Genomic DNA, 13,566 nt, shown 5'->3' with positions numbered 1-13,566 from the left:
ATTTGGACCTGTAGTCTGTCGGTAGAAAAAGTTCGTAACCGTCTCTTGTTTGTTCGTTTATCGAAGTTCGTGGTTTGTAATTTACTAACAGTTAGAAGCCACATATATTGTTTTAAATAATTCCGCATCTGCTGATTAAGTCCAAACTTAATCCTAAGTTATGGTTAAGAAGCTAATAAACTTTGAGCAGAACTTAATGATAGTAACCAGAAAGAAGTAAAACTTAATGATAGTAACCAGAAAGAAGTAAAACTTAATGATAGTAACCAGAAAGAAGTAAAACTTAATGATAGTAACCAGAAAGAAGTAAAACTTAAGCTTAGCAAAACTGAGTTTTTCGTTGTTATGAACTAACTGATAGGACTTAACTCGCTATGGTTCTTTAGTTTAACTTATAGGAAGAAATTAAAAAGTAAGGCATGACAATTACTTGTTATTTTGTGCTGAATTCAGTTTTCCTTTAACCGATTCATAATATATAAGTCATTAATTTCTCAAAAGTCCACAAAACAGGGCTTGATATAAGTAAAGTAATAGGCCCATTTAAAAGGCATTCAGATATACATCATTACCATAATAATGATTTACCGTTAACTAAAATTATTGATGATGTTTGCTAATACTAGTTTCTCTTTTAACTGTACAATAAAACATGGCCAGTTAAAGAGTTATTGTGTAGAATGTTTTTCAGTTCTTATATAATCTGAGTGGTCAATTGTATCCAAGTGTTAAAGCGTTGGTTGATGAGTGGATGACCATATTCAGTTGTTGAAGTGTTGATTAACAAGTGGATGGCCATATTCAGTTGTTGAAGTGTTGATTAACGAGTGGATGACCATATTCAGTTGTTGAAGTGTTGATTAACGAGTGGATGGCTATATTTAATTGATGAAGTGTTGATTAACGAGTGGATGGCTATATTTAATTGTTGAAGTGTTGATTAACGAGTGGATGGCTATATTTAATTGATGAAGTGTTGATTAACGAGTGGATGGGTATATTTAATTGATGAAGTGTTGATTAACGAGTGGATGACCATATTCAGTTGTTGAAGTGTTGATTAACGAGTGGATGACCATATTCAGTTGTTGAAGTGTTGATTAACGAGTGGATGGCTATATTCAGTTGTTGAAGTGTTGATTAACGAGTGGATGGCTATATTCAGTTGATGAAGTGTTGATTAACGAGTGGATGGCTATATTCAGTTGTTGAAGTGTTGATTAACGAGTGGATGGCTATATTCAGTTGTTGAAGTGTTGATTAACGAGTGGATGGCTATATTCAGTTGTTGAAGTGTTGATTAACGAGTGGATGGCTATATTCAGTTGTTGAAGTGTTGATTAACGAGTGGATGGCTATATTCAGTTGTTGAAGTGTTGATTAACGAGTGGATGGCTATATTCAGTTGTTGAAGTGTTGATTAACGAGTGGATGGCTATATTCAGTTGTTGAAGTGTTGATTAACGAGTGGATGGCTATATTTAATTGATGAAGTGTTGATTAACGAGTGGATGGCTATATTCAGTTGTTGAAGTGTTGATTAACGAGTGGATGGCTATATTTAATTGATGAAGTGTTGATTAACGAGTGGATGGCTATATTCAATTGTTGAAGTGTTGATTAACGAGTGGATGGCTATATTTAATTGATGAAGTGTTGATTAACGAGTGGATGGCTATATTTAATTGATGAAGTGTTGATTAACGAGTGGATGGCTATATTTAATTGATGAAGTGTTGATTAACGAGTGGATGGCTATATTCAGTTGTTGAAGTGTTGATTAACGAGTGGATGACAATATTCAGTTGATGAAGTGTTGATTAACGAGTGGATGGCTATATTCAGTTGTTGAAGTGTTGATTAACGAGTGGATGGCTATATTCAGTTGTTGAAGTGTTGATTAACGAGTGGATGGCTATATTCAGTTGTTGAAGTGTTGATTAACGAGTGGATGGCTATATTCAGTTGTTGAAGTGTTGATTAACGAGTGGATGGCTATATTTAATTGATGAAGTGTTGATTAACGAGTGGATGGCTATATTCAGTTGTTGAAGTGTTGATTAACGAGTGGATGGCTATATTTAATTGATCAAGTGTTGATTAACGAGTGGATGGCTATATTCAGTTGTTGAAGTGTTGATTAACGAGTGGATGGCTATATTTAATTGATGAAGTGTTGATTAACGAGTGGATGGCTATATTTAATTGATGAAGTGTTGATTAACGAGTGGATGGCTATATTTAATTGATGAAGTGTTGATTAACGAGTGGATGGCTATATTCAGTTGTTGAAGTGTTGATTAACGAGTGGATGACCATATTCAGTTGATGAAGTGTTGATTAACGAGTGGATGGCTATATTCAGTTGTTGAAGTGTTGATTAACGAGTGGATGGCTATATTCAGTTGTTGAAGTGTTGATTAACGAGTGGATGGCTATATTTAATTGATGAAGTGTTGATTAACGAGTGGATGGCTATATTCAGTTGTTGAAGTGTTGATTAACGAGTGGATGGCTATATTTAATTGATGAAGTGTTGATTAACGAGTGGATGGCTATATTTAATTGATGAAGTGTTGATTAACGAGTGGATGGCTATATTTAATTGATGAAGTGTTGATTAACGAGTGGATGGCTATATTCAGTTGTTGAAGTGTTGATTAACGAGTGGATGACCATATTCAGTTGATGAAGTGTTGATTAACGAGTGGATGGCTATATTCAGTTGTTGAAGTGTTGATTAACGAGTGGATGGCTATATTCAGTTGTTGAAGTGTTGATTAACGAGTGGATGGCTATATTCAGTTGTTGAAGTGTTGATTAACGAGTGGATGGCTATATTCAGTTGTTGAAGTGTTGATTAACGAGTGGATGGCTATATTTAGTTGATGAAGTGTTGATTAACGAGTGGATGGCTATATTCAGTTGTTGAAGTGTTGATTAACGAGTGGATGGCTATATTTAGTTGTTGAAGTGTTGATTAACGAGTGGATGGCTATATTCAGTTGTTGAAGTGTTGATTAACGAGTGGATGGCTATATTTAATTGATGAAGTGTTGATTAACGAGTGGATGGCTATATTTAATTGATGAAGTGTTGATTAACGAGTGGATGGCTATATTTAATTGATGAAGTGTTGATTAACGAGTGGATGGCTATATTCAGTTGTTGAAGTGTTGATGGCTATATTCAGTTGTTGAAGTGTTGATTAACGAGTGGATGACCATATTCAGTTGATGAAGTGTTGATTAACGAGTGGATGGCTATATTCAGTTGTTGAAGTGTTGATTAACGAGTGGATGGCTATATTCAGTTGTTGAAGTGTTGATTAACGAGTGGATGGCTATATTCAGTTGTTGAAGTGTTGATTAACGAGTGGATGGCTATATTTAATTGATGAAGTGTTGATTAACGAGTGGATGGCCATATTCAGTTGTTGAAGTGTTGATTAACGAGTGGATGGGTATATTTAATTGATGAAGTGTTGATTAACGAGTGGATGGCTATATTCAGTTGTTGAAGTGTTGATTAACGAGTGGATGGCTATATTTAATTGATGAAGTGTTGATTAACGAGTGGATGGCTATATTTAATTGATGAAGTGTTAGTTGACGAATGGTTGGCCGTAATCAAGTATTGAAATATTAGTTGTGGCATGAATTTGTAACAATAGAAACAATTGAATTATTCAGATTTGTTGGAATAATACAGACAGCTGAACAGAGTAAAGTTTTAATAATACAGACAGCTGAACAGGGTAGAGTTTTAATAATACAGACAACTGAGCAGAATATAGTTTTAATAATACAGACAGCTGAACAGAGTTTTAATAATACAGACAGCTGAACAGGGTAGAGCTTTAATAATACAGATAACTGAACAGAGTAGAGTTGTAATAATACAGACAGCTGAACAGAGTAAAGTTTTAATAATACAGACAGCTGAACAGGGTAGAGTTTTAATAATACAGACAGCTGAACAGAGTAAAGTTTTTATAAAACAGACAGCTGAACAGAGTATAGTTTTAATAATACAGACAACTGAACAGAATAGAGTTGTATTGATACAGACAACTGACCAGAATAGAGTTGTAATAATACAGACAGCTGAACAGAGTAGAGTTTTAATAATACAGACAGCTGAACAGAGTAGAGATTTAATAATACAGACAGCTGAACAGAGTAGAGTTTTAATAATACAGACAGCTGAACAGAGTAGAGTTGTAATGATACAGACAACTCACCAGAATAGAGTTGTAATAATACAGACAGCTGAACAGAATAGAGTTGCCACATTCCAGATTTGAGCTTCGTTTTTCTTCACTAAATAAATAGTAAAAGAACATTACACAGTGTAATTAATCCAATATATTACTTAAATTTTAGTAATTAAAAAAGTGCATTGATGGACGTTCGTGCCTAGAGCTCTCACATCATTGGAACTTCTACTCTTCAGCTACGCTTGTTATTTCAAGATATAAAACTATTCAGCTCCGTATCGATTTATGTTTTACTTAAAGTTGTTCCGATGGGCTGATACACGTACAAGTACTAACTGCATGCGACAAAAGAGTAGTGAGCGACGTTATCACCGTAGCTTTGTCTTTATAAATAAGTTTGAAAGACCTAGATAGTTTTAAGTGGAAGTCAAACTGTAAGGGCTAACTCGGTGAGACAAGTTAAAAGTTTTGTACCTCATGTTTTATGAAATTATGTCAGAGAAGTGCAGTCTTTATTACCATCGAATTTTATCTTGTAGAAAGCTTGTCTGTCTGTCTGTGATTAGTTCATCGAGTTTATTTATCTGAAGTTTGGTCCATGGTGAAGTGGAAACAAATTCGTTTTGACAGCGTACTGAATAAAAGCTACTCATAAAATGATATCTAGCGTTGTAAGGTTTAAAACGTTTATATAAGGCACTCTGGAGTTCATGCGTACGCTATAAAACAAGTTTTGCTTTTCTTTGAATTTCACAAAAAGCCGCTAGAGGGCTATCGAAGGAAGATAGGTAGTCAACAACTCTGGCCGCCAATTCTTCGCATACCCTTTACCAACGACAGACAGAATAAGATTGACCGTCTCATTATAACACCTGCACAGTTAAAGGGCGAGCATTTTCAGTGAGAGAATTTGAAGTCGCGACCCGTCGGTCTCAAGTCCAGTGCTCCAACCTCTAGGTCGCACGAGACCTGTCGAAATAAAACAGTACCTAACTTACTATGTTGTAATGTAAATATCCTCATTATTTATCTAAGATAAAGTTAAGTATTATATTGTAAGAAATACTATAAACTTCCTTCAGGTTTCTTCGAAAACAGTGAGTTGATATAACATGCATAGAAATCTAATTTCAACTTCTAAGGAAGAAAATTTACCACACTTAAAGTATTATCAATTAAATACCCGGTTGGGTGGGTGATTCACTCCTTAAGGTGTAACGATCTTGTGTTTGGTTATAAGCTTGTATAATATGAAGACTGAATCAAAAAATACAAACTCGAGCACTTTGAACAGGTGGAACATCCTTAAGGTGTAACGATCTTGTCTTTGGTTATAGGCTTGTATAATATGAAGGCTGAATTTAAAAGAAAGTCTAGCACTTTCAACAGGTGGAACATCCTTAAGGTGTAACGATCTTGTCTTTGGTTATAGGCTTGTATAATATGAAGGCTGAATTTAAAAGAAAGTCTAGCACTTTCAACAGGTGGAACATCCTTAAGATGTAACGATCTTGTCTTTGGTTATAGGCTTGTGTAATATAAAGGCTGAATTTAAAAGAAAGTCTAGCACTTTCAACAGGTGGAACATCCTTAAGGTGTAACGATCTTGTCTTTGGTTATAGGCTTGTATAATATGAAGGCTGAATGTAAAAGAAAGTCTAGCACTTTCAACAGGTGGAACATCCTTAAGGTGTAACGATCTTGTCTTTGGTTATAGGCTTGTATAATATGAAGGCTGAATGTAAAAGAAAGTCTAGCACTTTCAACAGGTGGAACATCCTTAAGGTGTAATTATCTTGTCTTTGGTTATAGGCTTGTATAATATGAAGGCTGAATGTAAAAGAAAGTCTAGCACTTTCAACAGGTGGAACATCCTTAAGGTGTAATTATCTTGTCTTTGGTTATAGGCTTGTATAATATAAAGGCTGAATTTAAAAGAAAGTCTAGCACTTTCAACAGGTGGAACATCCTTAAGGTGTAACGATCTTGTCTTTGGTTATAGGCTTGTATAATATGAAGGCTGAATTTAAAAGAAAGTCTAGCACTTTCAACAGGTGGAACATCCTTAAGATGTAACGATCTTGTCTTTGGTTATAGGCTTGTGTAATATAAAGGCTGAATTTAAAAGAAAGTCTAGCACTTTCAACAGGTGGAACATCCTTAAGGTGTAACGATCTTGTCTTTGGTTATAGGCTTGTATAATATGAAGGCTGAATGTAAAAGAAAGTCTAGCACTTTCAACAGGTGGAACATCCTTAAGGTGTAACGATCTTGTCTTTGGTTATAGGCTTGTATAATATGAAGGCTGAATGTAAAAGAAAGTCTAGCACTTTCAACAGGTGGAACATCCTTAAGGTGTAATTATCTTGTCTTTGGTTATAGGCTTGTATAATATGAAGGCTGAATGTAAAAGAAAGTCTAGCACTTTCAACAGGTGGAACATCCTTAAGGTGTAATTATCTTGTCTTTGGTTATAGGCTTGTATAATATAAAGGCTGAATTTAAAAGAAAGTCTAGCACTTTCAACAGGTGGAACATCCTTAAGGTGTAACGATCTTGTCTTTGGTTATAGGCTTGTATAATATGAAGGCTGAATTTAAAAGAAAGTCTAGCACTTTCAACAGGTGGAACATCCTTAAGGTGTAACGATCTTGTCTTTGGTTTTCGGCTTGTTTAATATGAAGGCTGAATGTAAAAGAAAGTCTAGCACTTTCAACAGGTAGAACATCCTTAAGGTGTAACGATCTTGTCTTTGGTTTTCGGCTTGTATAATATGAAGGCTGAATTTAAAAGAAACTCTAGCACTTTGAACGGATGGATCTCTTTTCTTTGAGAAAGTAAAATAATACAAGAACATTCAGATAAAGTCAACGTGAGTTAAGTCTCAGCCACTTGATGATTATCTCTGTGTTAAAGAAGTAGAGATCAAGTACAGGTTGGTAGGTGGCGGCGAGAGTGTGAAATGCGTTAAGTCGCAAACTGTTAAACGCACAGGAGATAAAACAAGAAGTTACATCGTACAGTAGGCCAGGCGTGACCAGGTGGTTAAGGCACTCGACTCGAAATCCGACGATCACAGGTTCGAAACCCCGTCACACCAAACATGCTCACCCTTTCAGTCTTGGAAACGTTATAATGTTACGGTCGATCCAACTATTCGTTAGTAAAAGAGTTTCCCAAGAGTTGGCGGTGGGTGGTGATGATTAGATTCCTTCCCTCTAGTCTTACACTAATAAATTAAGAACGGCTAGCACAGATAGTCCTCGTGTAGCTTTGCGGGAAATTCAAAACAAACCAAACATTCCACATTCTGAACATCCAATTGTTTACCCTTTTATTTATCAGACATTCCAATAAAGGCTCGAATTAATCACACGATTATATTTGTATCCGGAAAATTGGTTCCTTGCGTTTCGATTGGATGCTTTCTCAGCACACAGGAAATGAACAGAAAACGGCATTAGTTATTAAATAAAACACTTTCTGTTATGTTCGTGTATTTCACAAGTCGTCTTTTTCTAATAAACATGATTCAACATAAAGCCGTGTTTAATAGGTTTCGAACGAAAAACAATATCTTAACAGTAACCAGAATAAAACTATTGTTATATCCTTGTAATGTTTCTTTATTTACGTTAGTAAATCAGTTAAGTCCAGATTGTTTTAAATGCTGGGTGATATATAACGAAGAAAGGAAGTTACAAGCACCATCTTCTTGTGGTTCATATGATGTCTGATCAGTTTAATGTTACACATATTCCACCACCGTCATATCTGCCTGTGTGAGATATACCATCAATTAATAAATTTCTCTACACGTGTTACTGATCCGTTTTTAGTTCTTGTTCTACATATAACCGTTTAACCTCCCCATGTAAAAGTCATTTGAACCACAACAGGTTTGGAGTAGGTGTTGCCCATCCTGTGCTAAGATAATGAAATTTTGTTGCTGTGATGTTTTAAGATGTGTCATTTTCTGTGTTTCTTTTAATTCTGAAGAACATGGAGAATTCACGATTATAGTTGAACTATCTGTGCTTAGCCCACCTCGGGTATCGAAATTCGGTTTTTAGCGTTATAAATCCGGAGACATACCACTGTGCCACTTGGGGGGGCTAGTGGGAGAGAAAAAACAGAACATTTAATATTAGAAAGTTTTCGTTGTTATGTGTGTTAGATAAATGTTTATAGTTGTTATGTTGATACAAAACACGGAAAGGCATAACGTTTAATAAATTACAAGCTGGAGAAATATTTTTTTTACACCATTCTGAATTTACCTGTGTTTTTTCGTTTTGACAAATACGTTTTTTTCCAAAACGTTATGCCAAACGGTGGGCGGAAACATACAAAGGTAATTAGGAACTCACTCGACAGTTGATTTATTTAGAAAGTCTGATAACGTACGTGTTGCACTGTAAGAGAAGGAACATCCTTTTCGTTTTTTTGTTATTCTCTGTAACTAAACCACATGTTTGTCCGTTGTTTGTCAAATGTTATCCATTTTACTACTACATGTTTCATGAAACAAATCTTCGTTTATCTTTTTCACTGAAAATAATTATATTAATTTTTATTACGATGGCCATTAGGAACAACATTTAAATTTAGGGTTACCTACGGAAGCTATCTCTAATTTTGAAGGGTCAGACTACGGAATGGCCAATCGTGTTAAGGCGTGCGACTCTAGAAGTGTAACATCTGTGTTTCAACTGTAACTGGTACTCTAGAAGTGTAACATCTGTGTTTCAACTGTAACAGGTACTCTAGAAGTGTAACATCTGTATTTCAACTGTAACAGGTACTCTAGAAGTGTAACATCTATGTTTCAACTGTAACAGGTACTCTAGAAGTCTCACATCTGTGTTTCAACTGTAACTGGTACTCTATAAGTGTAACATCTGTGTTTCAACTGTAACAGGAACTCTAGAAGTGTAACATCTGTTTTTCAACTGTAACAGGTACTCTAGAAGTGTAATATCTGTATTTCAACTGTAACAGGTATTATAGAAGTGTAACATCTGTATTTCAACTGTAACAGGTACTCTAGAAGTGTAACATCTGTGTTTCAACTGTAACAGGTATTATAGAGGTGTAACATCTGTATTTCAACTGTAACAGGTACTCTAGAAGTGTAACATCTGTGTTTCAACTGTAACAGGTATTATAGAAGTGTAACATCTGTATTTCAACTGTAACAGGTACTCTAGAAGTGTAACATCTGTGTTTCAACTGTAACTGGTACTCTAGAAGTGTAACATCTGTGTTTCAACTGTAACAGGTACTCTAGAAGTGTAACATCTGTGTTTCAACTGTAACTCGTACTCTAGAAGTGTAACATCTGTGTTTCAACTGTAACAGTTACTCTAGAAGTGTAACATCTGTGTTTCAACTGTAACAGGTACTCTAGAAGTGTAACATCTGTGTTTCAACTGTAACAGGTACTCTAGAAGTGTAATATCTGTATTTCAACTGTAACAGGTACTCTAGAAGTGTAACATCTGTGTTTCAACTATAACAGGTACTCTAGAAGTGTAACATCTGTATTTCAACTGTAACTGGTACTCTAGAAGTGTAACATCTGTATTTCAACTGTAACTGGTACTCTAGAAGTGTAACATCTGTGTTTCAACTGTAACAGGTACTCTAGAAGTGTAACATCTGTGTTTCAACTGTAACAGGCACTCTAGAAGTGTAACATCTGTGTTTCAACTGTAACAGGCACTCTAGAAGTGTAACATCTGTGTTTCAACTGTTACTTATTTTGCTCGCAACCAAAAGAAGATATTTCTGGCGTCATTTGAATTGCGCTAATAGTAAGAAACTGGGCCAAACCAACAATTAGTTATAACACCTTTTATAACATTAATTCTTTGATACATTTACTTGGACATTAAAAATCTCGTAGTTTTGTTTGTTAGCCTATTCGAATTAGTTTGAATTCATTGTTAATAAAATTTGGATATTTAATTATGTATGGTCATCTTATTCAAGTATAAGATCTCTATTTAAGATAACATGAAATTATAATTGATAAGTAAACAGAATATTCCTGTTTCATAGAGCTTGTTCGGCTCTCGTTTTACAGTGTCGCCACCTGCATTATTAAGTAATGAAATAATTTGTAGAATAGTATGTGCGGTTGATGATTGTCATATTGCACTGTTTATTTGACAGTGTCGACACTTGCGTTACATGGTAATGGTGTTACGTGTAGGATAGTAGACTAGAATAAAAACACCATCTTAGTACTGTTTATGGTACACTGTTGCCACCTGAGTTATTCGGTACGCATATATAGTGTAGAACAATAGAACGAACTCAGAAATTGTTGCGTTTGATGATTTCTCATACAGTTTGTCTCCACCCGTATTATTTGGGATGTCTTGGTGTGAGACAGGCTGTGCACCATCACATCTTTCTGACGTTCATTAGCTTTTCTTCATCATCAAGCCCTAGAGAACACCTACACTTCTTCTCCACATCCTTGAGGTGTCATTAGCTATGTGTGTCACGCTCTGTTTTCTAAGAAACTCGTTGTTAATAAGGTAACGGAACTCGTGAAGCACGCTTCAAATCACTAATGTTACACGAATGGTACTTCCTGTCGGGTAATGAGTGGAAAAATTAAAATAAAACCAATCTTAGCGGAATAAAAATAATTAAATCTGTGTCTTTTATGTCACAAAAAAGGCACGAATTCCAAATTTTATTACCCCAGAATGAGCATGAAATGTGTATGATGTAAGATTAAGACATTTCGGTCGTGGCTTTTTGTTTTGAGTAACTAATAGTCTAGAATATCCAAAAGTCACTCATTAACTGAAGTTAACCCTTCAGTACAGTTGTTTAATACGTTAAGTCACTCATCCAGTATTTGTTCTTTACAATAAAGTTAACCCTTCAGCACAGGTGGTTAATACGTTGAGTCACTCATCCAGTATTTGTTCTTTACAATAAAGTTAACCCTTCAGCACAGGTGGTTAATACGTTGAGTCACTCATCCAGTATTTGTTCTTTACAATAAAGTTAACCCTTCAGCACAAGTGGTTAATACGTTGAGTCACTCATCCAGTATTTGTTCTTTACAATAAAGTTAACCCTTCAGCACAGGTGGTTAATACGTTAAGTCACTCATCCAGTATTTGTTCTTTACAATAAAGTTAACCTTTCAGCACAGGTGGTTAAAACGTTGAGTCACTCATCCAGTATTTGTTCTTTACAATAAAGTTAACCCTTCAGCACAGGTGGTTAATACGTTGAGTCACTCATCCAGTATTTGTTCTTTACAATAAAGTTAACCCTTCAGCACAGGTGGTTAAAACGTTGAGTCACTCATCCAGTATTTGTTCTTTACAATAAAGTTAACCCTTCAGCACAGGTGGTTAAAACGTTGAGTCACTCATCCAGTATTTGTTCTTTACAATAAAGTTAACCTTTCAGCACAGGTGGTTAAAACGTTGAGTCACTCATCCAGTATTTGTTCTTTACAATAAAGTTAACCCTTCAGCACAGGTGGTTAATACGTTGAGTCACTCATCCAGTATTTGTTCTTTACAATAAAGTTAACCCTTCAGCACAGGTGGTTAAAACGTTGAGTCACTCATCCAGTATTTGTTCTTTACAATAAAGTTAACCCTTCAGCACAGGTGGTTAAAACGTTGAGTCACTCATCCAGTATTTGTTCTTTACAATAAAGTTAACCCTTCAGCACAGGTGGTTAACACGTTAAGTCACTTATCATTATTTTTACGCGATGAATCTTTCAGCCCAGTTGGTCGATTCCAGGAAATGCATGATATCAATTAATATAGCTGATGGTGGAACCACACACATATATACAATTTAACTATATGACGTGTTGACGGTGGAAAAAAGTGTTAAAGTTCAAAAGTTTATGTCACCTACACTAAACTGGCACTAAATCATATTTGAATTATCTAAAATATTGAATTTAATTTAAAAATACCAGGTGGAACTTTTCTTAATCATGCGTTCCATAGCAACAGTTAGGACAAAACCCTTAACCCCTTCCTAGTTTCAAAAGCTGGGGTACGTGCGTGGGCAGTCAGTTTCATGCGTTTTATTAATCTATTACCAGAGCTAAAACAGGTTTTGAAAGTGAATATTTACCTACTTTCTTTAATTTACTTAGGTATAAACCTATTCACGATGATATTTATATAATAAAAATAAAAAAGTTTTGAGAACCTGGAATTGTCTTGTGTGAGAACATAAAACGTGACAAAATCTATAGAATTTAGATTTTATTGACAGTTAACTTTAACTTCATAGCAATCAGTGAGATAAACCACAAAACAAGATGTTTTAGGAAACCAAGATTCTATTCCCGATGTTTTAAACAAAAATAAACATTAGTGTTATACTCTTGTCAAACGAAGTAAGCTTTTGAGTTCCGCAAAAGTTTACAAACAAATTATAGTTTGAATGGTGTATATCACTGTATATCATAATTACTTATGACTTATAATAGAGTGAAATTATATATTTGTTTCTCAGGGAAGGCAACTAATCATCACTACCCACTCTTGAGCTACTCTTTTACCAATGATTAGTGGAATTGACCTCCACATTACAATGTCCCCACTGCTGAAAGGGGACGAATGTTTGATGCTATGGGGATTCGAACCCGAGCTCTTCAGATTACCAGTCGAGAGTCTTAACCACCTGGCCATGCCGGGCCCCGTACCTGTTATGAAAATAATTCTTTCTTACTGTAAAAGCTGTAACTTTTAATAAAATAACACTTATAACCAGTGAATAATTTTAAAATGAAACCATAATATTTCATTGCTTCATAATCGTGAACTGAAAAACAGATGTGGTGTTTAACTTTCAAGCCACCAAACATTTTAAACTAGTAAGCACAGCTAGCATTAAAAATACTAAATTCATTTCTAGACAAGCTTAACATGAATATTGATAATAATATTTTATCAGAATATTATTTTGTACCTAGAATAATTTAATGAAGTAGGTGCAGCGTATATGAATATTCTCTAAATGTTTCTGGAAATACGTAGGTGGGAGTGAGCCACAAATGATATGTGGTAGTGACATGAAAATTTAAGTGGTAATTCGAGCCAACTGTTGAAATGCACGCAACGCGAGACGAACAAGAATTATTAACTAAAAATTCGAACATGTGTGTTACTGATTTTATTTCTCACTTCGACACAAATATCATGTTATTCGATACTGTTCTCACACTGATATTTTATAAAGTCTGTTTCTACCAGTTTCAAACCTTTTAGGATATTTATTTTCATAGGAATAACAGGTGAAGTAAAATTTTGTAACAATCTTTATTAGAGGGCCTAAAAAAA

The 13,566-nt window shown here is 34.9% G+C and overlaps 1 protein-coding gene across 1 annotated transcript in view; it reads left to right on the top strand.

Moving 5' to 3' along the window:
- The window catches only part of LOC143251223 (uncharacterized), a 126,616-nt gene that overhangs the window by 90,807 nt on the left and 22,243 nt on the right, over positions 1–13,566 (top strand). The gene's annotated exons all lie outside the window — the stretch shown is intronic.

The sequence above is a fragment of the Tachypleus tridentatus genome, chromosome 5 (assembly GCF_004210375.1).
Source record: "Tachypleus tridentatus isolate NWPU-2018 chromosome 5, ASM421037v1, whole genome shotgun sequence".
In the NCBI taxonomy this organism is placed as follows: domain Eukaryota; kingdom Metazoa; phylum Arthropoda; class Merostomata; order Xiphosura; family Limulidae; genus Tachypleus; species Tachypleus tridentatus.
This window is presented reverse-complemented; position numbering and strand designations above follow the sequence as displayed.